This window comes from Miscanthus floridulus, chromosome 5 (genome assembly GCF_019320115.1).
Source record: "Miscanthus floridulus cultivar M001 chromosome 5, ASM1932011v1, whole genome shotgun sequence".
Classification (NCBI taxonomy): Eukaryota; Viridiplantae; Streptophyta; class Magnoliopsida; order Poales; family Poaceae; genus Miscanthus; species Miscanthus floridulus.
In genome coordinates this window covers 105,833,622-105,859,895 of record NC_089584.1, presented here as the reverse complement: position 1 = coordinate 105,859,895, position 26,274 = coordinate 105,833,622, and the positions used below count along the sequence as shown (strand labels likewise).

General features: G+C 43.8%; 1 pseudogene; it reads right to left on the bottom strand.

Moving 5' to 3' along the window:
* Window positions 1-17,687: 17,687 nt before the first annotated feature.
* Window positions 17,688-21,666, bottom strand: LOC136455079 (uncharacterized; annotated as a pseudogene).
* Between the last annotated feature and the right edge of the window lie 4,608 nt (window positions 21,667-26,274).

The following is a 26,274-nucleotide window of genomic DNA, read 5'->3' as shown; positions in this document are numbered from 1 at the left end:
GACTTGTTTGTGTTGCAAATCTATGTTGATGACATCATATTTGGATCAACCAATCAAGACTTTTGTGAAGAGTTTGGAAAAATGATGGCTAATGAGTTTGAGATGTCCATGATTGAAGAGTTGAGTTACTTCCTTGGTCTTTAAAATAAGCAATTGAAGAATGGTACATTTGTGAGTCAAGGCAAGTACATAAAAGACATGCTCAAGAAGTTTGGCATGAATGAAGCAAAGGCCATTAGTTCACCAATGGGAACAAATGGAAATTTGGATAGTGATGCAAGTGGCAACATGGTGGATCAAAGTTGTATCGATCTATGATTGGAAGCCTACTCTATGTAACCACATCAAGGCTAGATGTCATGTTTAGTGTATGCATGTGTGTAAGATTCCAAGCCTCACTAAGAGAAAGTCATTTGAAGGCTACATAGAGAATATTAAGATACTTGAAGCATACACATAATGTTGGTTTGTGGTATCCCAAATGAGCAAAATTTGAGCTAGTTGGTTACTCTGACTCGGATTATGCAGGATACAAGGATGAAAGGAAGAGCACCTCAGGCACATGTCAATTATTGGGAAGACCACTTGTTTCATGGTCATCAAAGAAGCAAAACAGTGTTGCATTATCAACCGCCGAAGCCAAATACAAATCTATCGGTAGTTGTTGTGCACAAATACTTTGGATGAAGGCTACCTTGAATGACTTTGGAATCAAGTTAAAGGAAGTACCATTTCTATGTGACTAAGAGAGTGCAATCAAGCTAACCAACAATCTGGTTCAACATGCAAGAACAAAGCACATTGATGTTCGCCATCATTTCATAAGAGATCACCAACAAAAAAGGGACATTTGCATTGAGAGCGTGGGCACCGAAGATCAACTTGCCGATATATTCACCAAGCCATTGGATGAGAAAAGGTTTTGTAAGCTAAGAAATAAGTTGAACATATTGGATTTCTCAAATATGTGTTGATGCACCCCCACTTATATGATATGCCTCTCCTTCGAGCAATCCAAGGTAAAAGTTGATTGGCATGGCATACATCCGTTGCTAAGGACTTGTTTAGTGCATCTAGTCATTCCTTACATGTTATAGGCTCATTCATGAAAATCAAATGAATTTGATGCGTGTATGGTACCACTATTGTTTCTATGCTTGACTTGATCTAGTGGTAGCATATGACATGTTTGTGGGCTTATGAACCTAGTGTTTGATCTAGAAAATGAGCTATAAGTATTTAACTCAACATGGTATAAGACAACCCTTGAAATGAGGTGTGAAAAAACTTGTTCTTGGATCAAACCAAGTTAAACATCTTTGACAAGTGATCTAGATTAAACCAAATTGGGTAAAATGATGCTCACCCCATTGATCGATATTAATAATCTTAACGTATCTAAAATTTGAACCTTTATGGTCATTGATGACAAAGGGGGAGAGAAACAAAGATATAAGTGATAGGGGGAAAAGTAATCACTAAGGGGGAGAACTTTGACATAGGTGAGAGATATGACAAAGTAATGGGATTAATTAAAAATTTGAGAAATTTGAGCACACAAGTAGGGAGAACAAGCTCATAAACTTGATTGGTGCATTTGAAAGTGTATTTCATATGTTTGCTTGCATGGCACAAGTTTTAAATTTCAATTTTCATGCTTGTCTGGTGTACACTAGTTGTGGGTTTGAATGATGAAATGAAAAACTAGTATGCATAGGTTGAGTAACTAGACTTGTGTTTATATTATGAAAATTAGACCCTTGCTTCTAATATTGATCTCACAGGGTATGTTATGTGGCTGCTAGGATTGAGAGGAGAGAGTCGAGGGGAGCGACGGTGGCTACCGCACTATAGTACCCACGGCGCTATAGTACCATGGGTACTGTTCATGGCTAGGGCTGCGAGGGTGAGAGAGAGCTGGCCGCGGGGCGTTTGCCCACGGCCAGGCAAGAGGGAAGGGTTTTCCTTCTTAATTCTTGCTTGATTAGATTGATACATCTCCTCTCCTTATATAGAGAGGTTTACTTGACTTCTAAGCAAGCGACCCTTATCTCTAATTAACCCTAACACTAATGGCCTATACATCCAACCCAGGCCCAATAGGCCCCTGCCATACTCTAACACTAACAGGGTATTCTAGCTTTTATGTGCATGCCTAGTTACTAATGGTGCTAAGGATGGTATATTGGTGCACTCCAATTGGTATCACACTTCAAAGGTCCATCTCTTATACCTTAGCATCATTTGGTAGAAATTGACTCCTACATTTCCAATCTAAGCATATGTGCAATCTTCAATTCAAACTCTTAGCACATATGTAGGGGGAGCAATTGATACCAATTAGGGTTCATGAAACTTGTCCATATTCTTTTACACATGGTAAATATGCTTGGGCAAGCAACATGGATTCAATTGAAATTCAATTCATATCTTTGTGAAAGGCTTGTCATCAATTACCAAAAAGGGGGAGATTGAAAGCTCTAGTTTGGTTTTGGTGAATTGATGAAACCCTAAGTGCTAACCTAATTTATCTAAGTGATCATGAGACAGGTGGCACTATTCCAAGTGGCGGAGCAATGATGAAGATCATGATGATGGTGTGACTATGGTGATGATCAAGTGCTTGGACTTGGAAAAGAAGAAAGAGAAAAACAAAAAGTTTAAGGCAAAGGTGAAATTTGATAGGAGATTTTTGGTTTGGTGATTAAGATACCTAGCGAGTGAAATCACATTTAGGATCGATAGCCATACTATTAAGAGGGATGAAACTCATATCAAAATGCGGTTATCAAAGTGCCACTAGATGTTCTAACTCATTGCATATGCATTTAGATCTAGTGGAGTGCTAACACCCTTGAAAATGCTTGTGAAAATATGCTAACACACGTGCACAAGGTGATACACTTGGTGGTTGGCACATTTGAGCAAGGGTGGAGAAGTAGGTGAAGTGGAGGAGTTGGTTTTCACTTTTTACAGTGATCGGACTCATGCCACGAAGTGACTGGACATAGGCCTAGTGAGTCCGATCAGTAGAAACTATGGCAGCACGGCTTAGGGTGTTGCCCTGGACGCTGATCTGCATCCGGTCGAGGTGCATCAGACGTGTCCGATCACTGTTTGGGAGCTTTGGAACCTCTCTAGAAGTGACCTAACATAGTGTAGTCATGAGCACCGGCATGTTCGGTCATTAGTTGGAAGTGCGTGGTGTTGAACTAATCTAACGCAGTGCGGGTGAGTCAGGTCATTCGCTGGTGAGTCTGGTTGTTCTTTAACACATGCAAGGAAGCGAGTCGACCGTTAAAATCATACACACAAGGTTGAACTCAGGGGACACATGGACGGCGATCGGTGATCGGACGCTAGGGCCGGTGCTTCCGGTTGATCTGATCGGCGCGTTCGGTCGCCCTGAGTTGAGCTGAAGTGAGAGCCTAATGGTTCTATTTCATGGGGGCTTCTATTTAAGCCCCATGGCCAGCTCAAGCTCACTCTCTTGGCCATTTGTATTAACATAGCAACCTTGTGAGCTTAGCCAAAGCCCTCCCATTCATCTCTATCATAGATTGATCATCTTTGTGAGATTGGGAGTGAATCCAAGTGCATTGCTTGAGTGATTGCATCTAGAGGCACTTGGTATTCGTGTCTCGCTATGGATTTTACTTGTTACTCTTGGTGGTTGCCGCCACCTAGATGGCTTGGTGCAATGAGGATCGTTGAGTGGAGGAAGGTGCTTGTCTTCGGCTCCGATCATGGTGATTGTGAGGGGTTCTTGCCCTTTCCCCGGTAGGAAGCCAAAAGGTACTCTAGTGGATTGCTCATGGCTTGTGTGATCCTCACCTTGTGTTGGTTGTGTAGCACCCTATTGAGGGTTTGGCATGTGATGCCAATTAGCGTGTGAACCTCTAAGTGAGTGTATCACCACAACGGGGAGTAGCTTGCCGGTAAGCAAGTGAACCTCGGTGAAAAATCATTGTCACCTCTTGTCACCGGGACTTTATTGTAATTGATTGGCTTCATCTTATGATTGGCACACCTCTCTACATGATAGTATAAACATCTCAACCACTTGTGTATTTACATTCATAGTGTAGCTAAGCTCTTTAGTGTAATTAGTTTTGAGAGCTAGCTACAAGCTCATAGTCCATTGACGGCACAAGCTCTCTCCACCATGGGAGGGACCATACATCATCGCGGAGGTGCTCTAACTGGGCACCTACAAGCTCAAGTCCATTGATGGCAAAGTCTTCATCGACGCCTGGAACATCGAGAATGATATTTCTAAAATGCAAAGATGCTTTCTCTTATCGGTTTCGGTATCATTTCCTCTATCTTTAGTGATACCCAACCCCAGCAATGGCAAGGGGTCGGGCCTCACTCGGGGGCTGATAAGATAAGAATATATCTATTCAAAAACATTCTTTGCACCTATCCCCTCCTTACGTTAAGATCTAGAAGCAAGAGTTGCGGATACAAATGCTGAGTAAAACTAGTCGGACCACAAGAAACCTACGCCCCAGTGGCTACGGCGTTTTGGCTCACCAGCATGATTAGAGTTTTTTTGCCCGCACCTCAAGCTTTACAACCTTAATGTTAGAAGGGGTCAGATCACATCAACCTTTTTGTACAAAAAAGGGTAGAAGAACCAAAAGTCTGTTCGGCCATAACAAAAGTTAAACATTTGTCTACTTATTACAAGTTTGCTGCCTGGCCTAACTAACTAACCCCTCAGGAGATGACCTCATCCTCAATCTTGATAGATAGCTCCTACGCTAGGGGTGCCACCGACTCCTCGATCTCCTCTAGCTCGGCCTTAGAGTAACCAGGCACGAAGGCTTGGCTCATCATCACCAGATCGATGTTCTCGTAATGAGAATGAGAGATCACAAACGACCGATGAACGCCAAAGCAAAGTGTGTTCCTCATGGCGTCCCTCATGATCTCATGTGTCTGACCCATAATCCATATGGCGTGGACCACGAGTGAGCTTATCTCCTACTCCAGGCTAGTTCAAGGTCATCGCAGACTAGCTAGATGGTGATGTGTAGGGTGTCATGCTCACCGTTCTCCTTTAGGAGGGAGGACTTCACCTCACCGAGCTCCTTCTCCAGGCCATGGCTCTTCATCACCTCTGCCCCAACCTTATCGTCGAGACCTGTCCGAGTCACATACCGACCATGTCAAAAGGCCTACCGTGGATTCTAGGGAGAAAGACAACAAGGGGAACTAGAGCCTTACTATCCATGTCTTCCCAAAGCTTGTGCGCCTTATCGCACTACTAGATCACCTCAGACTCTAGGCTTTGAACCTCTTCTTGGTGCTGGCTGACCTCCATGGTGAGTCTAGCAGCCATGCCCTTAGACACAACCTTTAGGTCCCTCTCCCCCTCAAGCTCGCCCTCGAGGAGGTCGATCCATTGCTAGGCGTCAGCGTGCTCCTAGTGAACCAAGTCACGCTCTGTGTGGAGTTCCTCTATGGCCCAGAACAAATTGTCCTGCTCTTTCTGTAGATGCTCGGATTCTATGACATCCATGCGCTCCCTATCAATCAGGGCTGTGAGTTTCTCCTCAACCTCATAGGCATGATCGCGAGTGTCTGCCTCCCTAGCTTGGAGGTCAGCCAGCTCCCGCCTAACAGGGGCAAGTTCAGCCACCTGCTGATGGGAGACAGCGAGCTATGCAGCCAGTCCCTCACGCACCCACGTCTCCTCAGCAATGTGGTCCCAAATGTCCTTCTGGCGATGAAGAAATTGGGACTTCTCCTGGCTGCAGACCATAAGGGATTGTGGAGAGGACAAGACTTAGAGGCGCTGAAAATGAAAATGAGAGTCAGAAACATGATCACATCATACCTGGCCAACTAGGGTGATGATGTTGCACAACGAGCTCAGTGCGGTGGTTAGGGCATGAACTGTGGTCCCAACCTCCATGTGGATGCTTCCCTACTCCCTCTCCTCCACGGCGTCATCAAGGGCAAAAAGTGTAACCCCTAGGTCCTGCTGGTCTACCCACTAGATCTGGAATCCTCCCCACACATGCGAGTCACCGCCTACCTAGACCGGAGACCGAGATGGCTCCACATCGATCCCAAGAGGCGCCGACCCCTCTTGTGGCAGCAACTCCTCTAAAGCGGCCCCTCTGACGGTAGAGGGGGCGGGAGATGTGGACACAGAGGCCTACCCCATCGCCACATCTGCTAAGGACACCTCGAGTGCACCCTCTCCTGTCTACCCCACCATAGATGCGGCCACCTACATGGGCGATGGCTCACATCGTGTCGTCTCCACCTATGACATCACGGCTGCACCTGGTTGTGCCACGTCCGCCATGGATGCCTTAGGTGTGTCCTCCTCCATCCGCCCTACCGCAGAGGCTACCATTGATGCGGATGATGGCTCTGGCTACACCATTTCTTCCTATGATGTCACGGCCACCCGTGCGGATGATGACCCTAGTTGTGTTGTTCCTGCCTGTGATGTCGTGGCCACACCCGGTCGCGCCACATTCACCACGGGTGCCCTGGACGTGCCCTCCTCTATTTGCTCCCCCGCAGACATAGCCACCGGCTACGCCCCTCTAGTCGACGTCATGGCCCCTGGCGCATCTGCCGAAGGGTGAGGCACTTCTTTGGCACTAGCCTCAGGAGAGTCCCGCCTCCGCCAACACTACAAAAGACAAGATGATCAGTCTATGGTAAAATCCATTAAGAGTGAAGGAGTGAAGTTTTTTACTCACCTCGATGCCATCGGACGGTGATGTTTTGGGACCAGCCTGCCCATCCCTGTCCTGCTATGTCGAACCTTCCCTCTGCTCAGAAGGCCTAGACGGAGCAGGATGGACGGTCCCCGTCGGCTCTAGGGGCGCCTTAGAATGGCCGAACGAAGCAGGCTGGCATGATTCTGCTGGCTCCAAGGGCATGTCCTCCCCCTCCTACCCTAGGGCATGCCACTGGAAGGGTCCCTCCCATGGCAAAGACGAGACCTCATCCCCTCCTCCCAGCTCATTGAAAGGTCCTTGTGTGCTTTTGGTAATTGAGTGACAACCTAGGTGGACTAATTGTGTTTATGTGAGATACACAAGTGATTAGTCCATAGGTACATATGTGTGAGCAACATATGCCATGAAGGTGAAAATGGCTTGGAGATGTTGCAAAGCTCACACATGTGATGATAAAGGAGCTCATTGCACATGAGACATGCAAATGAGTCATGTGATCAAGGTGGAGAAGATCAAGACAAGACTTAGCTTGATGGATCGGTTGCAAGCGTGAAGGGCAAGTCAGAGGCTTTCGAGCCATGGACCGTGTGGCGGTGAAGCTTAAGCAAGACTTGGCGCCGATGGATGAAGGTAACAGTGAAAAGCAAGTGAAGTCAAGATCGATGAACCAATATGATCACGTGATGATATGAAGTGGATCATATCATTGTTGATTGTGTTGGTGCATGTGTTGCATCGACATTGGAGGAGATGGAATGGAATGCGCAAGGCAAAGGTATAACCTAGGGCATTTCATTTCACTAGTCATAGGTGTGTAGAGAAGTTTGTGACCAGGTTTAGGATAGATGGCCATACTATCAAGAGGGGCAAACTTGTTTGCATATTGATCATCTAGTGCCACTCGAGTGATCTAACTTTGCATCGTCGCTAGGATTGAGTGGCGTGGCAAGTTGAGTGGCTAACCCTTTGAAAAATGATTGTGAAAATGCTAACACACATACACATAGCGGTGTACACTTGGTGGTGTTGGCACATTTCCAAAGGAGATGAAGTTGGAGTTGATGTGGATCAACTCAGCGATGAAACGGAGGCGAGAAGGGTTTGAAACTCCACCGGCGGAGTGTCCACCCATAGAGTGCGGACAGTCTGATGGTGCCATTGGCACCCTATATAGAAAAGATAGGGTCCCATAGAGTGGACCAGACTCTAGTCACACAGTGACCGGACGCTGGGTTCCAGCGTCCGGTTAGTAGTAGCGGTCAGCGGGCTGGCGTCGGTCATTGACCGGACACTGGTGCTGGAAGTGACCGGATGCTAGCCATATGCGTCCAGTCAGGGTGACGTATGATGATGCAGGCAGAGCAGTGTTGGTGGAGGTGACCGGACGCTGGTGCTACGTCCGATCGCGACCGACCGGACGCGTCCGGTCATGTCTGGTACCTTACTAGAAACGACCGGACACTGGGGTTGCTGAGTTCGATCAGTTCAAGCTGCTGCGTCCGGTCGATAGATGACCGTTGAGATCGGGCAAACAGTATTTGAAGTAGGGACATGTGGTGTGCATCGCATGACCGGACACTGAGGTCCAGCGTCTGGTCGATCGGACCGAAGCGTCCGGTCATCCTGACTTTTGCCTAGTGAAGGGGTAACGGCTCTATTTGTTCATGGGGTTATAAATAGAAGCCACGGTCAGCCTTGGGCCAGTAGCTGAGCACACTAGAGCCTTGGTGGCTTGTGTAGTAGTGCTTGGGAGCCCTCCATCTCACATATACTTGATAGTGATCATTCGATTGTGTGAGAGAGCGATTCTAGTGTGATTGCATCTTGAGGTTGCATCGAGTGGCACTAGGTGGTGCTTGAAACTCTTGGAGGTTGCCACCTTCTAGATGGCTTGGTGGTCGTCTCCGTTGAAGCCCACAAGAAGCTTGTGCGGTGCTCCGGAGAAGACCTTTGTGAGGGGCATTGTGCTCGCCCCGCGGGAGCCGTGAAGAGCAACTTTAGTTGAGCGTGTCATTGAGCTACCCTCACTTTTGGGGTAGGTTCTTGCGGTGCCTAATGTGCGGGCTTGGCTGGTGATGCCAATTAGTCGCTGAACCACCAAGTGCGTAGTTGACACAACGGGGACGCGGCGTGTTGGTAAGCACGTGAACCTCAGGAGAAAAATCATCATGTCAACATTGTTCTTCTTGTTGGTTTGCATCCCCGTTACACAAGCTTGTAATTACTTTCATATACATTTTGCTTGTGTAGTTGCTCTTGTAACTAGTTAGCTTATGTAGCTTACTAATTACCTTCTTGCTTGTGTAGCATAGAAGTAGCTCCCTTGCATGGCTAATTAGGTTTGTGTAACCTTGTTAGTCACTTTGCTTAGTTTGCGTAGCTAAGTATTTGCGCTCTCTAATTTGGCATTGGTTGCCTTGTTATTGAGCATTGCTAGTGAGCTTAGTTGGCTTTGTGCTTTTGCTTACTAGCATGTGTAGGAGCTCTCTTGTTGCTTAAAGTACTAGTGGCATAGGTTTGTGTGACCTTGCTCCAAGAATTGGTCAGGTGAGCTCTAGCTAGCCCGGCACCTTTGTTACTTAATTAGTATCTTTGGAAGGTGCTAGAGAACATAGATAGAGGGGTGTAGTCTTGGCTAGACCGATAGTTCTAATTCCGCACTTGTTTCGGTTAGCCGATGCGATTAATTTTAGAAAGGACTATTCACCCCCTCTAGTCTGCCATCTCGACCCTACAAGTGGTATCGGAGCTAGGTCTCTCATTTGTGGTCTTCACTGACCTGAGAGGATTGCGGTTTATGAGCTAGATGTTGATTGTCCACACATTTTTTATGGCACACACTTTACACGATGAAAAAATTGGATGATATATAATTTTAAGTTTATTTGCCCTCAAATGTGGTGGATGGTAGATGTAGGCTTTTCTCATGTGTTGGATGAAGATAATCTAGCTCAAGCACAAGAGAAATGCCCAGATCTTTGCATGATTGTATATTTGGAGAGATCATTGACATGAAGACCGCCCATGAGATTTGGAGTTATCTAAATGAGAAGTATGGGACGGTCTCCAATGATGAAGATGAGCCCAAGAAGGAGGTGCATGAGTGTGTTGAGCATAACCACAATTTGGTGATTGTGGAAGATTGCTCCACCTCATGGTCAAGTGATGATGATGATGATCGATCTACTACAAGTTCACTTGACAAGGTTGATGATGATGCCACAAGTGTTGCAAGTGATGATGCTACCCCATGCACACTTGATGGTGATGATGGTTCATGCTCAAGCCATGATGAAGATGCTACTACAAGCTCTCCAACTACATCACCACATTGCTTCATGTCACAAGGTGACACCAAGGTAACAAATGACAATGTGGTTGATAATGTTGATTCATATGATGAGCTTGTTAGTAGACTTGCTAGCATGACCATGTCTTTAGAAAATGAGAAAGCTAAAACATTGAACTTAGAAAACAAAAACTCATTTCTAAAGAACTCCTGTGAAGAACATAAGAAATTACTTGATGCTTATAAATCTTCACATGATGAGCTAAAATTGAATCATGAGATACTACTTGCATCTCATGATGAATTATTAGAACAACATGCTTCTCTCATTAAAGTGTTTACAAAGAAACTTAAAAATAATGAGGGCTCATCACATGGATCAAATGATAAATTGTAAAATGTTGCTAACCCTTGTGATGTAGGCAAGAAGCATGTATCTACCACTTGTGATGATTTATTAGATATGCCATACTCTTCACAATTAGATGCTTGTTCTACTTCTATGTCTTGTGAGACTAACCTTTTGAAGGAGAACAATGAGCTCAAAAATGAAGTGAAGAAATTGAGCAACAAGCTAGAGAGGTGCTATAACTCAAAAGTCACCTTTGAGCACATGTTGAAGACTCAAAGAAACTATGGTGACAAGTGTGGCCTTGGCTTCAAAAAGAAGATGACAATGGGCGAAAGAAAGAGAGAAAGAAAGATGAAGAAGCTACAATAAAGAAAGCTTTCTCATACCATGTGCTACCAGTGTCATGAAGCGGGACACCTTGCAAATGGTTGCCCTAACATTGAGAAGCTTAAGAAGATAAAAGAAGAAGATAGGCTCAAGCATGTGAAGTGCTTCAAGTGCCGCACTTGGGGTCACCTTACCTCAATGTGCCCAACCAAGCAATTGGTAAAGCAACAAGTGAAGCCCCAACCAAAGCCATAAGTTGAGCAAGAGAAGACACCCCAAGAGCAAATCAAGATCAACCATGAAGATGGTGGTGATTTGATGATAAAGAAGAAGAAAACAAGAAGGGGTGGAAAGGCAAGGCATCCAATGCAAACTCAAGATGCCAAGATGATGAGCAAGAATTGAGATGAGAAGAAAGATTATGCTCACATCAAGTGCTTCAAGTGTGGAAGTACGGGACACTTTGCCTCTAAGTGTCCTACCAAGCTTGAGAAAAAGGATCAAGCAATCCATGAGAGGCAAGGCAATGAGAAGCACCATATGAGCAAGGAAGAGAATGCTCAATTAAAGAGAAAGTGCTACTCATGCCGGGAAAGGGGATACATGGCACATTCATGTCTCCTAGGTGATATTTCTAAGCCTATTTCAATTATTGATAATAATGTGCTTAGAAAGGATGGAAATGGTACCTCTATGGTTGCTATTATAAAACATCCCGCTATTCATACTAAGGCTATGCCTAAGTATGTTGCTCCTAACTTGAGAGGACCCAAACTTGTTTGGGTACCATCAAAAAGTGGATGATTGATTGTAGGTACCATCAGCATTGGAGACTTAATTCAATCGATTTCATATTGATCATCATATGTTGAGTCAAGATATGAAGTCTAGTGCACATCCAAACCCAATGCCAAGTGAAAATTGAGTGAAGTCTAAGTGCTATCAACATACAAGTGCTATAATTCAAGTTGTTGGTAATTTATTGGATATATTTGATGACTTGCAAATAATTAAGTTGAAGCTTGCTAGTTGGATGATCATGAGCTAACCAAGGTACATCTCTTGTTGATCATTTTATTTGGGTGCATATGAGTTGATTGAATTGGATAAATATGCAATATTGCTTGCTATGAGATGATTGAATGAATAATTGATTAGTAGTCAAGTTTGGATTGATTTGCGTTGGATAAGTTCATAAGATAACATTTAGTAAGTAGATTAAATGGATTTATGTCTTATGGAAGTATTCAAACAAGTTAGTTTCAAGTTTGATTCATACTTGATGAAGTATAGCTCATGTGATTGAAATCTGTCCTATATTGCAAAATCTGAGTGAGCTGTGATCTTAGCCATGTTTGAGTAATCAAAACTTATTGGATTGGCATAAAAATTAGTGTACATTCTCTAGACTTATGGTATAAGATGCTGTAAAATTTTCATGAGAATTGGATAAGGAATGCTTTAGTTTTGGAGTGGATCTTATCAGCTATAGTGCAGCAGTTTTCAGCATATAGCAGTGGTGGAAGAATTGAAATCGGGTAGCAATTTAGAAGTCAAATGAAGCTCAAATTTTTACATCTGCTAGATAACTTAGTAAAGCACATCTCCACCAAATTTTATGATATTTTGATTTGTACTTTGGGAGATATGCTTATTTCTTTGAAGGGTACAAAATCTGTCAGAAAAGTGACAAATGTTGGATTGATCTAGAGTCACTTTGATTGAAAGGTCCTCAAGTTGAAAACATGTTTACAAGTGTTTGAGGTACCTAAGTTTGGTTTTGAGATGATCTAGAAGCATGACAAGCAAAGAGTATAAGGCTATTTGATTGTGGAGTGTACTTTGCACACATTCGGTACTTAAATTGAAAGATCAAGATCAAACTCAAGATGAAGTTGAAGTTTAAGTTCTAGTGACTATTGGAAATCATTTAGTAGAAAGAAAATGACTTAAACAAGAAGAAAGAAAAGGACTTAAAGAAGGAATCAAGGTTACTCACCAAGTTAAGCCCATCACTTGGATCAATCAATCAAGTCATTTCAAGTGAGTATCAAGAATGATTCTTGGAGAGAGGTCACTTCTCCCTAGTGTAGGGGCTTGCCGCCTATGCGTAGGTGAACCAAGTGTGGTACTTGGAAGGCTAACATGAAAGTGGTGATCTGAGGAACATTTGAGATGCTTAGTTGAAGCAATCAAAAGGGTTGATCAAGAAAAGCAAGCAACACCTAAAAAAGAGCTAGTCATGATATTTCAAGTGGTATTCTCAAATTGATGCTCTCATGCAAGCAAAGATCAAAAGATAAAGCAAGCCAACCACAACAAGAAAGTGCACTTGATCATAAGTGGTATTCATTTCATATGGGTGAAGAGTGGAATTCAAAATGGTATCTATTGGTCTTCACCAAGCTTATAATTGGACTTCACATTGCTATTGGAGTAAAGAATTGGAATCTATGTGACTATCCTCTACTCCAACATAGCAAAGGTATCATTGTAATGAGCATGATCATTTCATCCCTTACTAGTATGCGGTTAGTGCATATAGTTCATACTTCATAGGATCATGCATAACAAATGAAATGTTTAAATTCATAACCTACCACTATTGCTTGAATTATTACTTGATCTAGTGGTTAGTATATGAATTTGTTCATGAGCTAGTGATCCCAAGTACTTGATCTAATTTGGATTGCTAACAAGTGACAAGTACAACATTGGCAAGATAACTCTTGCAAGAGGTGTGAAAAAGCTTGTCATTGGTTCAAACCGGACTTGGAAGCTTAAGCAAATCAATTTAGTTCAAGTCAACCATAGAAGCTCATGATAGTGATAAGAGTACAAGCACAAGACAACAATGCAAATGGATATCTAGTTTGTTTGTTATATGTGGTATCTAGACTCAAATATTTTATCAAGAATCTACAAGTGATGTCTAGATCAACTCACAAGTGATATCCTATAAGTGGTACTCATGAAGATAGCAAATGTTCAAGAAATGGTTTTTATTGATAAATCCAACAAGTGGTTCCATACTAGAAGATTCTTTCAAGTGATATCACATCTACACATAATATCAATCATGCAAGAAAATGGTTCCACAAGTGATCCTCAACTTTAAGTGATCATCAAATGAAGAATGCATCCTTCACCTACAAGAGCTCAAGTGTATCAAATGGATGACCCATGCTATCACATAGGGGGAGGTGTCCCACAAATTGATATCAAGATAAAAAATCTTATGTGTGGTGTCTCAAGAAGCCCTACATAAGATACAAGTGGTACAAGTTACAAGTGGTATCTACAAATGGTGTCATTCCAACAATCAAGTGATGTCCATCAAAAATGCAAGATTCAAGCCTCAACCATCTACCCCAAATGCATACCTTTGCATCAATGAGAAGCACACCTTTTATAGAAATTGATGACAAAGGGGGAGAGATTGTACAAAGATATTGAGATTGTACAAGGGGGAGAGATAAGATATAAAAGCTCAAAGAAGTAGAGGTTGGACATGGACATGGACAAAGAGGGAGCAACATTGAAGAAAAGAGATGGATTAAAATTCTTGGACAAGAGAAGCACACAAGTAGGGGGAGCAAGCTCATGAACTTGGATTGATTGCATTTGATATGTGCATATTCATGTGCTTGCTTGCATTGCATAAGCTTTCAAATTCAATATGCATGCTTGTGTGGTGTATGCTAGTTGTAGAACTTGAATGATGATTTGATAACTAGTATGCATAGGATGATAGCTAGACACTTGGTATGCTTTTCAAGTAATGCTAGTACCTTGCTTTTAATGTTGATCTCACAAGGTATCTAGTGCTTTTATTTCCAAGTGATATCTAACTAACCATGGTGCTAAGGATGAACTTAAAGGTGCAACTCTGATTGGTACATGCTTCAAAGGTTTATTCTATACACCTTAGCATCATTCTGTAGTAATTACTCTCCCACAATTTTAATCTATGCATATGTGCGACCTTCAAATCAAACACTCTAGCACATATGTAGGGGGAGCTAATACTACCATCTCGGGTTTGTGGTACTTGTCCAAAATCATTTACACATGGTAAAATTGCTTGGGCAAGCAACATGAATCCAAAAGAGCTTAATTTCCATATCTTTGTAGAGTTGTCATCAATTACCAAAAAGGGGGAGATTGAAAGGTCCTTGTGTGGTTTTGGTAATTGAGTGACAACCTAGGTGGACTAATTGTGTTTATGTGAGATACACAGGTGATTAGTCCATAGGTACATATGTGTGAGCAACATATGCCATGAAGGTGAAAATGGCTTGGAGATGTTGCAAAGCTCACACATGTGATGATGAAGGAGCTCATTGCACATGAGACATGACATTGAGTCATGTGATCAAGGTGGAGAAGATCAAGACAAGACTTGGCTTGATGGACCGGTTGCAAGCGTGAAGGACAAGTCAGAGGCTTTGGAGCGATGGATCGCATGGTGGTGAAGCTTAAGCAAGACTTGGCGTTGATGGATGAAGGTAATGGTGAAAAGCAAGTGAAGTCAAGATCGATGAACCAATGTGATCACGTGATGATATGAAGTGGATTATATCATTGTTGATTGTGTTGGTGCATGTGTTGCATCGACATTGGAGGAGATGGAATGGAATGCGCAAGGCAAAGGTGTAACCTAGGGCATTTCATTTCACCGGTCATAGGTGTGTAGAGAAGTTTGTGACCAGGTTTAGGATAGATGGCCATACTATCAAGAGGGGCAAACTTGTTTGCATATCGGTCATCTAGTGCCACTCGAGTGATCTAACTTTGCATCGTCGCTAGGATTGACTGGTGTGCTAAGTTGAGTGGCTAACCCTTTGAAAAATGATTGTGAAAATGCTAACACACATACACATAGTGGTGTACACTTGGTGGTGTTGGCACATTTCCAAGGGAGATGAAGTTGGAGTTGATGTGGATCAACTCGGCGATGAAACAGAGGCGAGAATGGTTTGAAACTCCACCGGTGGAGTGTCCGCCCGTAGAGTGCGGACAGTCCGACGATGCCACCGATGCCCTATACAGAAAAGATAGGGTCCCATAGAGTGGACCGGACTCTGGTCACGCAGTGACTAGACACTGGGTTCCAGCGTTCGGTCAGTAGTGGTGGTCAGTGGGCTGGCATCAGTCATCGACTGGATGCTGGCGCTAGAAGTGACCGGACGCTGGCCGTATGCGTCCGGTCAGGGTGACATATGATGACATAGGCAGAGCAGTGTTGCTGGAGGTGACCGGACACTGGTGCTGCGTCCGATCGTGACCGACCGGACGCGTTCGGTCATGTCTGGTACCTTACTAGAAATGACCGGACGCTAGGGTTGCTGAGTTTGATCAGTTCAAGCTGTTGCATCCAGTCGATAGATGACCGTTGAGATCGGGCAAATAGTATTTGAAGCAGGGACATGTGGCGTGCATCGCACGACCGGACGCTGAGGTCCAGCGTCTAGTCGATCAGACCGGAGCGTCTGATCGTCCTAACTTTTGCCCAGTGAAGGGGTAACGGCTCTATTTGTTTGTGGGGTTATAAATAGAAGTCATGGTCAGCCTTAGGCCAGTAGCTGAGCACACTAGAGCCTTGGTGGCTTGTGTAGTAGTGCTTGGGAGCCCTCCATCTCATATATACTTGATAGTGATCATTCGATTGTGTGAGAGAGCGATTCTAGTGCGATTGCATCGTGAGGTTGCATCAAGTGGCACTAGGTGATTGAGTTGCAAGCCGGTGGTGCTTGTTACTCTTAGAGGTTGCCACCTCCTAGATGACTTGGTGGTGGTCTTCATTGAAGCCCGCAAGAAGCTTGTGCGGTGCTCTAGAGTAGAGCTTTGTGAGGGGCATTGTGCTCGCCCCGCGGGAGCTGCGAAGAGCAACTTTAGTTGAGCGTGTCATTGAGCTACCCTCACTTTCAAGGTAGGTTCTTGCGGTGCCCGACGTGTGGGCTTGGCGGGTGATGCCAATTAGCCGCCGAACCACCAAGTGAGCAGTCGACACAATGGGGACGCAGCGTGTTGGCAAGCATGTGAACCTCGGGAGAAAAATCATCGTGTCAACCTTGTTCTTCCCGTTGGTTTGCATCCTTGTTACACAAGCTTGTAATTACTTTCATATACATTGTGCTTGTGTAGTTGCTCTTGTAACTAGTTAGCTTGTGTAGCTTACTAGTTAGCTTCTTGCTTGTGTAGCATAGAAGTAGCTCCCTTGCGTGGCTAATTAGGTTTGTGTAACCTTGTTAGTCACTTTGCTTAGTTTGTGTAGCTAAGTATTTGCGCTCTCTAATTTGGCATTGGTTGCCTTGTTATTGAGCATTGCTAGTGAGCTTAGTTGGCTTTGTGCTTTTGCTTACTAGCATGTGTAGGAGCTCCCTTGTTGCTTAAAGTACTAGTGGCATAGGTTTGTGTGACCTTGCTCCTAGAATTGGTTAGGTGAGCTCTAGCTAGCCCGACACTTTTGTTGCTTAATTAGTATCTTTGGAAGGTGCTAGAGAACATAGATAGAGGGGTGTAGTCTTGGCTAGACCGATAGTTCTAATTCCGCACTTGTTTTGGTTACCCGATGCGATTAATTTTAGAAAGGACTATTCACCCCCCCTCTAGTTCGCCATCTCGACCCTACACTCATCCTATTGGATGGGTGACCCGAAACCATCACCCTCTTCCTCCTCTTCCTCTTCTGAACCTTGCCGTTGCCTTCCTCGGTCCAGCCTCGCTCGCTGCTTCGCCCGCCGCTTCGCCTTCTCCTCATCTTTCTTCTTCTTCCTCTTCTCATCTGCGGTGCGGTTCGTTGCCCTCACGGCCGCATGCTCTGGCAGTGGCACAACGGAGGTCCGAAAGCCCAACCTCGTTGGCAACTCAACAAAGCCCACGTCTGGTCGCATCATGGGATGTCTCGAGATAAGAACACAACGTTAGACTCCTCTGTCTCTTCATTGATGCGCTGCATGACCTCGCTGTGGTGAAGCCACCCCTAGGTGAGCACTGTCCCGACGAGCTACGTGCCGGGCGTCATCCTATATAGCGGGAGGGCGCGCGCCATCAGCAATGCCACCCTCCTCGTGTGATACGCCTCGATGACACCAGCCCTACGAAGACCATAGTTCTTTAGGAGCATGATGGCATCTAGGAGGTCGTGGAGCATTTTATTTTTCCTTGTCGAGGGTCCCCACCCCCACACCGACGGCGTCTCTTCGATTAGGCGTCTAGTGAAGTCTGACAAGGGGGTGGCGACGTCGTTCTTCACGTAGAACCAAAGTGTGTGCCATCCTTTATTGGACCTCGACAGTGGACCGATGGCCTCACTACAAGGTTTTACCCCTGATGCAATGGCCTAAAAGCGTTGCAATAGACCAAAAATGGTTGTGAAAGACAAAATTACAACAAAAAATTTTTGTTGGTAGGCGTTGCCATAGTAACCGTTGGGAAAGGTTTGCCCAACGACTCTCTTTGGTGTTGCAATAGATTTTCCCCCTATTACAACACCAGAAATACCTATTGCCATGAACCCAAAGTGTGGCAATAGGTGCACTATCAATGATATTTGGTGTTGCAATAGACCTTACTGACACGCATCAATAGCATTACAATAGATAGACCCTCTGTTGCCATGCTATCTCAGTGGTTGCTATAGGTGGAACCGTCTATTGCCACGATAAATATTTGGTTGCTAGAGGTAGCGTCTCTATTGCAACGATCAATACTGGTTGCTATAGGTGGAACCATCTATTACCACGATAAATATTTGGTTGCTAGAGGTAGCCTCTCTATTGCAACACTAAACATTGTGGTTGGTATAGGTGCATCCGTCTATTGCCACAGTAAATGTTTGGTTACTAGAGGTTGTCTCTCTATTGCAACGATCAATACCGGTTGCTATTGTTGGACCCTCTATTGCCACACTAACTATTGTGTTGCTACAGTTTGAAGACTCTATTGCAACGCCCACTATTCTGTTGGTATGATGTTTTTTGCAACACCGTTTGTTTGTTGCTATATCATATATTGCAATGCCAAATTATTTTGTCGATAGTCCATATTGCAATGCTTTGTTTGCTTCAAACAATAATTGAATGCCGAACAATATATGATGAAAGAAGCATTTAGACATCCATTAATCCAAAATATGCTTTGTTTGTACAACTCATTAATGAAACCACATCCAATATCAAACTTAGTTGATAACACACGCACAACAATTGAAACACATAAGGTATCTGACGCACAATAGCTACTTTGAACAGTTCAAAATGTAATAAACTATGTGTAGCACTGTAGCAAAGGTTAGCTTGACATTGACCATCCATCAGTTGTGCGCTCCACTCAAACTCTATCTTGCTCCTGAAACAATCATTAACATTAGTATATTCAGCAAATAGAAACTTAGTATTCAGCTAAGTATCATTTTACTTTACAGTAACAGGAACTAGCCAACTAAATCTGATTCAGAAATATTCATAGGTAGTGGAGTCAAAAATCACCTATGCTTTGCCAGCTTGTTGATTCCTTTTGGATAATGCTCGTTTCTTAGCCGCAGCATCCCTCAGTGCTTTAGTAGTAGTAAAACTAACTGTCATATCCCCTTCTTTGCTACACATCTAAGATGATGAGTGCTTCTCCATCTGTTTCCCTCTCCAAAATTTTGCTACATGCATTATCCTAACAAAGGAGGACAGTTGAAGTAGTTTATTGAAAATGATTTTGTAGGGGTTCACTTTGCATCAGTTAATAAGGTTTGTACAAACTATTATATACTCACATAGACATTCCTAGATTCTTGGCTTGTCCATTGCCCATTCTTACTGTGCGTGATCATGAAAAGGTCCAAATCATTTGGCTCATCACCAGTTATTGGGTCCCTCTAATTAGGCAAGAATGTAACAAATTAGCGATATTTCAAAAGGTAAGGAAGCATGGTCATGTGCTTCTGAAGTTATTACCTTCTCAAAGCTACACTGAGAAAAAGTCTTTGATCCTGCCCGATGGTGTACCTTTACATTATGCCGATTCCGATAATTCTTGCAACTAACCCTCTGCACAAGGAGTTGATTATAAAAAATATTGCAATGTACCGAAACATAGCCTTTATTTCATCAAGTTCAAATGGAAAGAATAAAGTAAAGGTCATCAAACCTAAAAATTTGTCTTGCCAAAATACAAAACCAGATAGTGCCATTCAACAATGTCCAACTCTTCTGGCTTATGTCTCATTCTCTCCTCATAGGCGGTGTATGCCCTGTACGTAGCACTAAATGTTGCTCGCCATCCTTTGTAACGCTCATTAGTGATGGTCCATATCTTTTTCCTATTTTCTTCGTTATTCTCAATGTCCCACTTATGTTGTTCAACATATAAAACATAAATTCTAGGTCACTTCTTAAATAATTTGGTAACAAAACTGTGTATGCTAGCAAAAACAAATCAGAAACTTACCATCATATCAGATACTATTGAATTTTTGACATCTTGGTGGATATCCTTCCATGTTCTCACCCCAATGAGTGGTGCTTTTTTCCTTATGTACACTACTATTTCATTAGTAAATGTGTGTGCGTTCTCACTTACATCTCCTCCACGTCTAGAGAATTAGACTTTAAGCTTCTGACTACCCTACTTGGATCTCTTATGGCTGGCTACCAATCCTTTCATAGTACCTCGTGCCTTCCTCTTTTGGGAGTCTTGTCCATCGAAACAATATACATTGCAAGAGATTAAACAAAATCATTTATATAGGGAAAACTGAACTGAACTAAACATCAAAATAAAATCACAATAAGCATTGCTTACTATCTCCCTGTGTTTTCTCACGCCGAGCATGTGATGGCTAGTTCAGAGGTGGTGTTGGATTGCTATCTTGACTTGAATTTAGTAAATCTATCTGATTTGTAGGGTTGTCATATGCACCTGCAGACAATAGGTCACAAGTGTAAACTATAAATGTATTGTGAAGGACTAATAATAAGTTGGTTGACATTTTGGGAAAAGAAGGTATATATTACTAATTTAATCTAGTTTTCCTTGCACCCTTAACCATTCTTTGTAAGTCTTGACTGTGTCATCCCTATATATATCTTCAAAATCTACAAAAGCCATGCTGCTATTAGTGATTTGGCCATTGCAATATAATATAATATAACAATTCATAATAGGGCAGCAACATAACTTACCCATGCCTTGGCCCTGTCTATGCATATTATTAAGCCACACCTTGTAATCATCAAGTGACTCATCTATGGAATGTTCACTATTTGATGCCACAGTTCTTGGCAATTTAATGGGTGTTATGTCCATAGTTCGCTCTGTTATTTGATCCCTTGACAATACTAATCTGACCTCCCTCTCCTCTGCATTACTTGATATCATTGCATTTGCATCGACATCATATTCGATATCGTTTAGTGTTGCTACAGAGTTACCACTTCTCCTCTTATAGTACAAGTAGTCCCTGGTACCATACCCCAAATTTGATTTCATTGTTATTAAGTTACCAAACGTGAGCTCGTCCCTGGCTATTGTATATTGAGCAAATTATTGCCCCCCCGGTGCCCCCTTGCAAGTGAAAGAAACAATCCATGTTTGTTCTGAGCTGTCATAGAATGTAATAAGAAACATAAGCACACCCTAAACAATATTTAAAGAAGGAACAACTTGAGAATGGCAAACAATAATGTGTCCTTCATATTATTGAAGCATCTCACTACCATTTATTGAAGGATCTCACTATTATTGAAGTAATTTGTCAAATTCTAAATCATTGCAGTAGCATCCAAACAGACATTGTGTCGTTACCTATCGTCATCCTGAGTGGAACGCCAGAGGTTTTCTTGTGATTGGTTGCCATCACCTCCATCTTCATCGGCAGGAGGTGTCGCCGTCCTGGACGAAGGTGTTTGAAAAAGCGACATCGTTGGCCTGGGTCTGGACAATGAAGCAGGTGTTGGCGTGTTGAACACAGGTGACGTCGATTGAGTCTCCATTGATGCAATCTGCAGTCCAACTACATTGAACAAGTTAACTACATAGACCCATAGGTACATGCATTACTCTTTCGTAAGTGAAAAGTGAATAGATCAATGGCCATAGGGTTGCCATAACTTTGATGAAGAGGAAGTCTGGGAGTCCTTGAGGCTTGAGCACCGATGGTGGGGAGGCACGTCGTAGCGGCCTCTAGGTATGGGCTGTCCTGCACCGGCACCCCTCCAATGACGATGATACGGCAAAGACAAGCGGCGGCGGTGGGTGTAGATCGGGAACCGAGTTGGAGGTGGGGAAGGAAAGAATTGGAGGAGATGGGGAGGATAATGAGGAAGTGGGGATGTTAAGATTCATTTTGTTCGCATAATGGGCGGGGTATTAGGCGGTAAATGGCTACATGCGGGCGCCAAGCCAATTTTTAGCAAAAATTACAAAAAAAATAAGTGGAAAAAGGGTGGAGAACAAGGATCAAACCTGGAACGTCGATTTATATCACTGTCGTAGACACCATTGAGTTACTGGTTGTTTTGTTTCACTTCTTGCTTGTCTACATTATTATACATAGTTTTGGGCTGGCGTGCCACTGATATGAGGGACCCACTTGTTGGCGTCGGGTTCATATGCTGTTCTAGTTCGGTTCATGGTGTTCATCTTTTTTATTTTGATTCATTGTAAAAACATTAAACGTGTTTAGATTTCGCATTTGTTGTCCAAATCAGGTGATTCTTTTTTCCAATTTCTCAAAAAACTTTTTTCCTTTCACATGGTTTTATTTGCATTGTGTTACTCGACCCCTTGTATTAACATTTTGTCATTTGCTTTACTATTTACGTACTCTACAATGAACATACCTTTTTCGAATGTGTCCAAGGTACCAGGGGCTTATGAATAGACAAGTTGGAATCTTGTTTGATCAAATGTGTATCATATAGGTGTATCATATATATGGCATATCATATAGGTGTATCTTGTTCAATGTCACCTTCTTTGCCTTGAGGTGATTTCATGTGGGAGCTCAGACAATGTTTTAGTGCAAATTGGTAATCGATCTCCTCAAGGATAGGATTTATCGCACAAACCATCTTTTCGCAGCGTGACATATGTACCTAGGTTTGGGTTCGTGACACCAAGATACACTTATCTTTGTATTTGTATTTGTGATAAATTAAACCAGGCTAGTGATATACACTTACCTTTGTATTTGTGATAGCATCCACTCATGCACATTGTGTTAGGACTTAAGAAAATATATAATGGAATTGTATAGACCTAAATTGGCAAAAAAATTAGGACTAAAAAATTTGTAAATTAAAAATGAAGGAATATAAATTGAAAGAAAATGCAAAAAAATGTGTTGCATCCCTGAATCGAACCAAAGCCTACAAGTTCTAGAGCAGCGAACAAACCATTGAGCTATCACCTGATTTTGGTAAGTCTGAAGGAATTTATTCCTTTGAGTGATTATTTGTCCCTACTTTGCGCGTAGGCCCTTCAACTCCCTAGCCACGCTGCTCGCGTGGTTCCCATGAAGAGCCGCCGTTTTACCCAGTCCTTCGACTGGTCGTGGCCCTTCACTTCCCCACAAAGAGATGCCACATTTACCCAAGAGTCCATCTTGGCTGCTCGCACCGGTTCCCAACGTAGGCGCTCCGTCTTCCAAGGGGTGCGAGTTAATGCACCGTCAGTTCCACCCACCCATGCATCGTCAGCCGCCATTGCACCACCGCGCGTCAAGAAGCCAAGCACCCTTCCCACGCACAGCTCGAAGCACCGACAGCAGGGGGACAATGCATGCGATAGCACCGGTAGTAATTAGTAGCACTAGTGATTAATCTATGTCTTAGGTCGATGTAATAATTTACTGGTGCTGAAAAAACATGGCAGCAGCACCAGCAGTAATTGCATTGTATGACCTCGTTTTATTTGCTTACATATTCCATGTTGCATTGTATGACCTCGTTTTGCTTACATCGTCCCTTGGATTGGTACTATATGTGGCGATGCATCTTGGTCGTTGTCACGAAGACCATAGTATATGATATGCTACGTACGAAAGCATGCGAAAGTTATCTTCATAATTAAGACTAATCTGTCATGTCCACCATCTACCATCTTGGGGCATGTCATGTTTTGCTGCGTCACTGTGTAATGTCAGTCATAGTCAATAGAGTTTTTGAGTACTAGGCCTGCGTCTTGGTGTAATGCCAGTCGTAGTCATGCTGTAGGCCTACGTTATGCTGTAGCTTGCATGTAGACACTGGTGTTGAATCCTCAAGGACAAACTAGTGCACTAGTGCACTAGGCAAAGAGTCATCTTCCAGCTAACTATACCCCTTTGAATGCATGTACATGTATGCCTACAAATGCATGTACACATACATCTCCCCATCTCCTCGTCTCCTCTACTTGTTCTTCGGCAGTTCCCAAGGCATCGACAGTGGTTAATATCTATAACTCCTCCTATACCCTGCCCCCTCTCCGTAGTCTCCTTGCCATATCGTAAAAAGAGCTTTTCAAGAACTCGGCCTGTAGCCCGCCGTCGCTCCTTCCACCATTCCCCCTTAGATTTCCTGACCCTCCACCTCTACACGTTCATGGCATTGAGGAGGCAATGTTGATTGCTCACAGACCTCCCTATGGAGGTGCTCATTGACATCATCGGCCACATTGATGTGACCTCCTTCTAGCCCATGGACAACCTCGGTAGGCTACGGGTGACCTGTAGGGTCATGCACCGTGCGTGCGGTGACCCATCTATCGGATGGCGCGTGGCATTGCTAAGAACATACTAGGAGGATATGCAATGGAACGAGCCGGACAAGTACTACGCCCTCCCCGCTCTGCTGGTTGGTGTGGGGAACCCGGAGGCTTGCACCCTCACCAGGATAGTAGATTTCTTCGCTGCCCCCTAGCCATCCCTCCATGAGCTCTCCTGCGTCACTGCAGGTGGGCACGATGTGGGGGCTACCTGTATGCCCTAATGATGTATAGGAACAACAGCGGGGCCATGGACGATGACATCGTGAAGATGTACATCCGCTGCGTCGAAGGTGAGGATGGTTTGGCGGCGAGCGGGAGCACTGGCCCAAAGGAGCTGCACAACGATGGCTACCGGGTGTGCCGCGAGGAGGCCACGTGCCTCATCACCAGAGTTACATGGCGCGATCATGGTGATATGCTTCCGCTGGCACCAGTTTGCGGTGACTTCCCATGCGCTGGAGGCGCCTATGGCAAGGGTACGGGCTGGGAACAAGTTAGCCTATTTTGCAGTGAGGACTGTAGGATATGCCATGAAATTATGGTGTTTGAAAGGAGACTGGGGATCAAAAACTAATTCTCTCTATGTATGCAAGCTGTGAATTAGCGAGCTGTTGCGTTTCTTTTGCTTTTGCCTAATGATGTCCATGGCTAGTTGGCTCAACTTGTAGTGCTAGAACTATGTTTTTGGTTAATGAAGATCGATCTCCTATTCAACGTGTTACTAGCATGTGCATTCCACTTGTTCATGGTGATTTTTTTTAACGCCTGTTGCCAACTAAAATTTACCCAAAAAAATTGGGCTTCGGATCACAAATTCTCGTACATAGCGCGCCTGTGCTAGAGGGGCCAGCCACGAGAGCAACATGGGCCCTACAAGCAATGTAGCCCATGGATAGGTGCGATTGCTCGAGAGGATGTGACCCGAGCCAGGTGGTCAAAGATTGAGTATTTAGAAGTTCAGTACAGCAAACGACGACTGAGTATTTAAGCTGGTGTGTCTCTCCATATGCATCCGAGGTGGTACTAAAATGGCCAACGCTCCCAGCGTGCCCAGCACCAACATGACTGGGCCTAAACTGATCAATGGCCTAGCCCACAATGCACAGGAGGGGCAGCACAAAGAAGCCTTCCCATGGACGCAATTTTTTATGTGCGACATAGAGTTCTTCTCCTGTTCTAGTTCAGTTGAAACCCTTGCATCATCGACGGCGCCTCCTCTCGTGACATTTGGTGTCGAGCATCGCCATTGATCTAGTGCCTATCCAACTCCTCTGCTCGTTCGATGACTCCTCCTCCCATCCACCACGGTGTGTTTGATGTGATCTCATCATTGCAAAATAATGTTAGGTGATGATAGGAGTTGGATGCGCTTGCCTCGTTCTTCAATTGAGTGGTAGGAGAATCTCCAAAATTTTCTAGACGTCACATTTGGTGGCACATCGAGAGGTGGAACTGTTGTGTGTCCATGTCCTAGATGTGTATGCATGGCATACAGACCACAGCCTCTGGTTCAGCTTCATTTGCTTCATAGAGGGTTTGATGAAAGCTTTATCAGGGAAGGGGAAGGTTCAGATGTGGGATTGCACAACAAAGATGCACCAGTAGCTGATGTAGAAGTACACAATGATGCACCACCACCAGCTGATGTAGAAGTAGACAACGAATCCGCACCACATGAAGTTGGAGTAGACAACGAAGAAGGCACACCAAGTGATGACGATCGTGGTGTCACTAATTTGGTTAGATCCCTAATCAGAGGCGCTATACATGGAGAGATCAGAGATACTAATGACAATGAACAGTCAAATGAACATGCAAAGATATTCTTCAAATTATTACTGGAGGCAGAA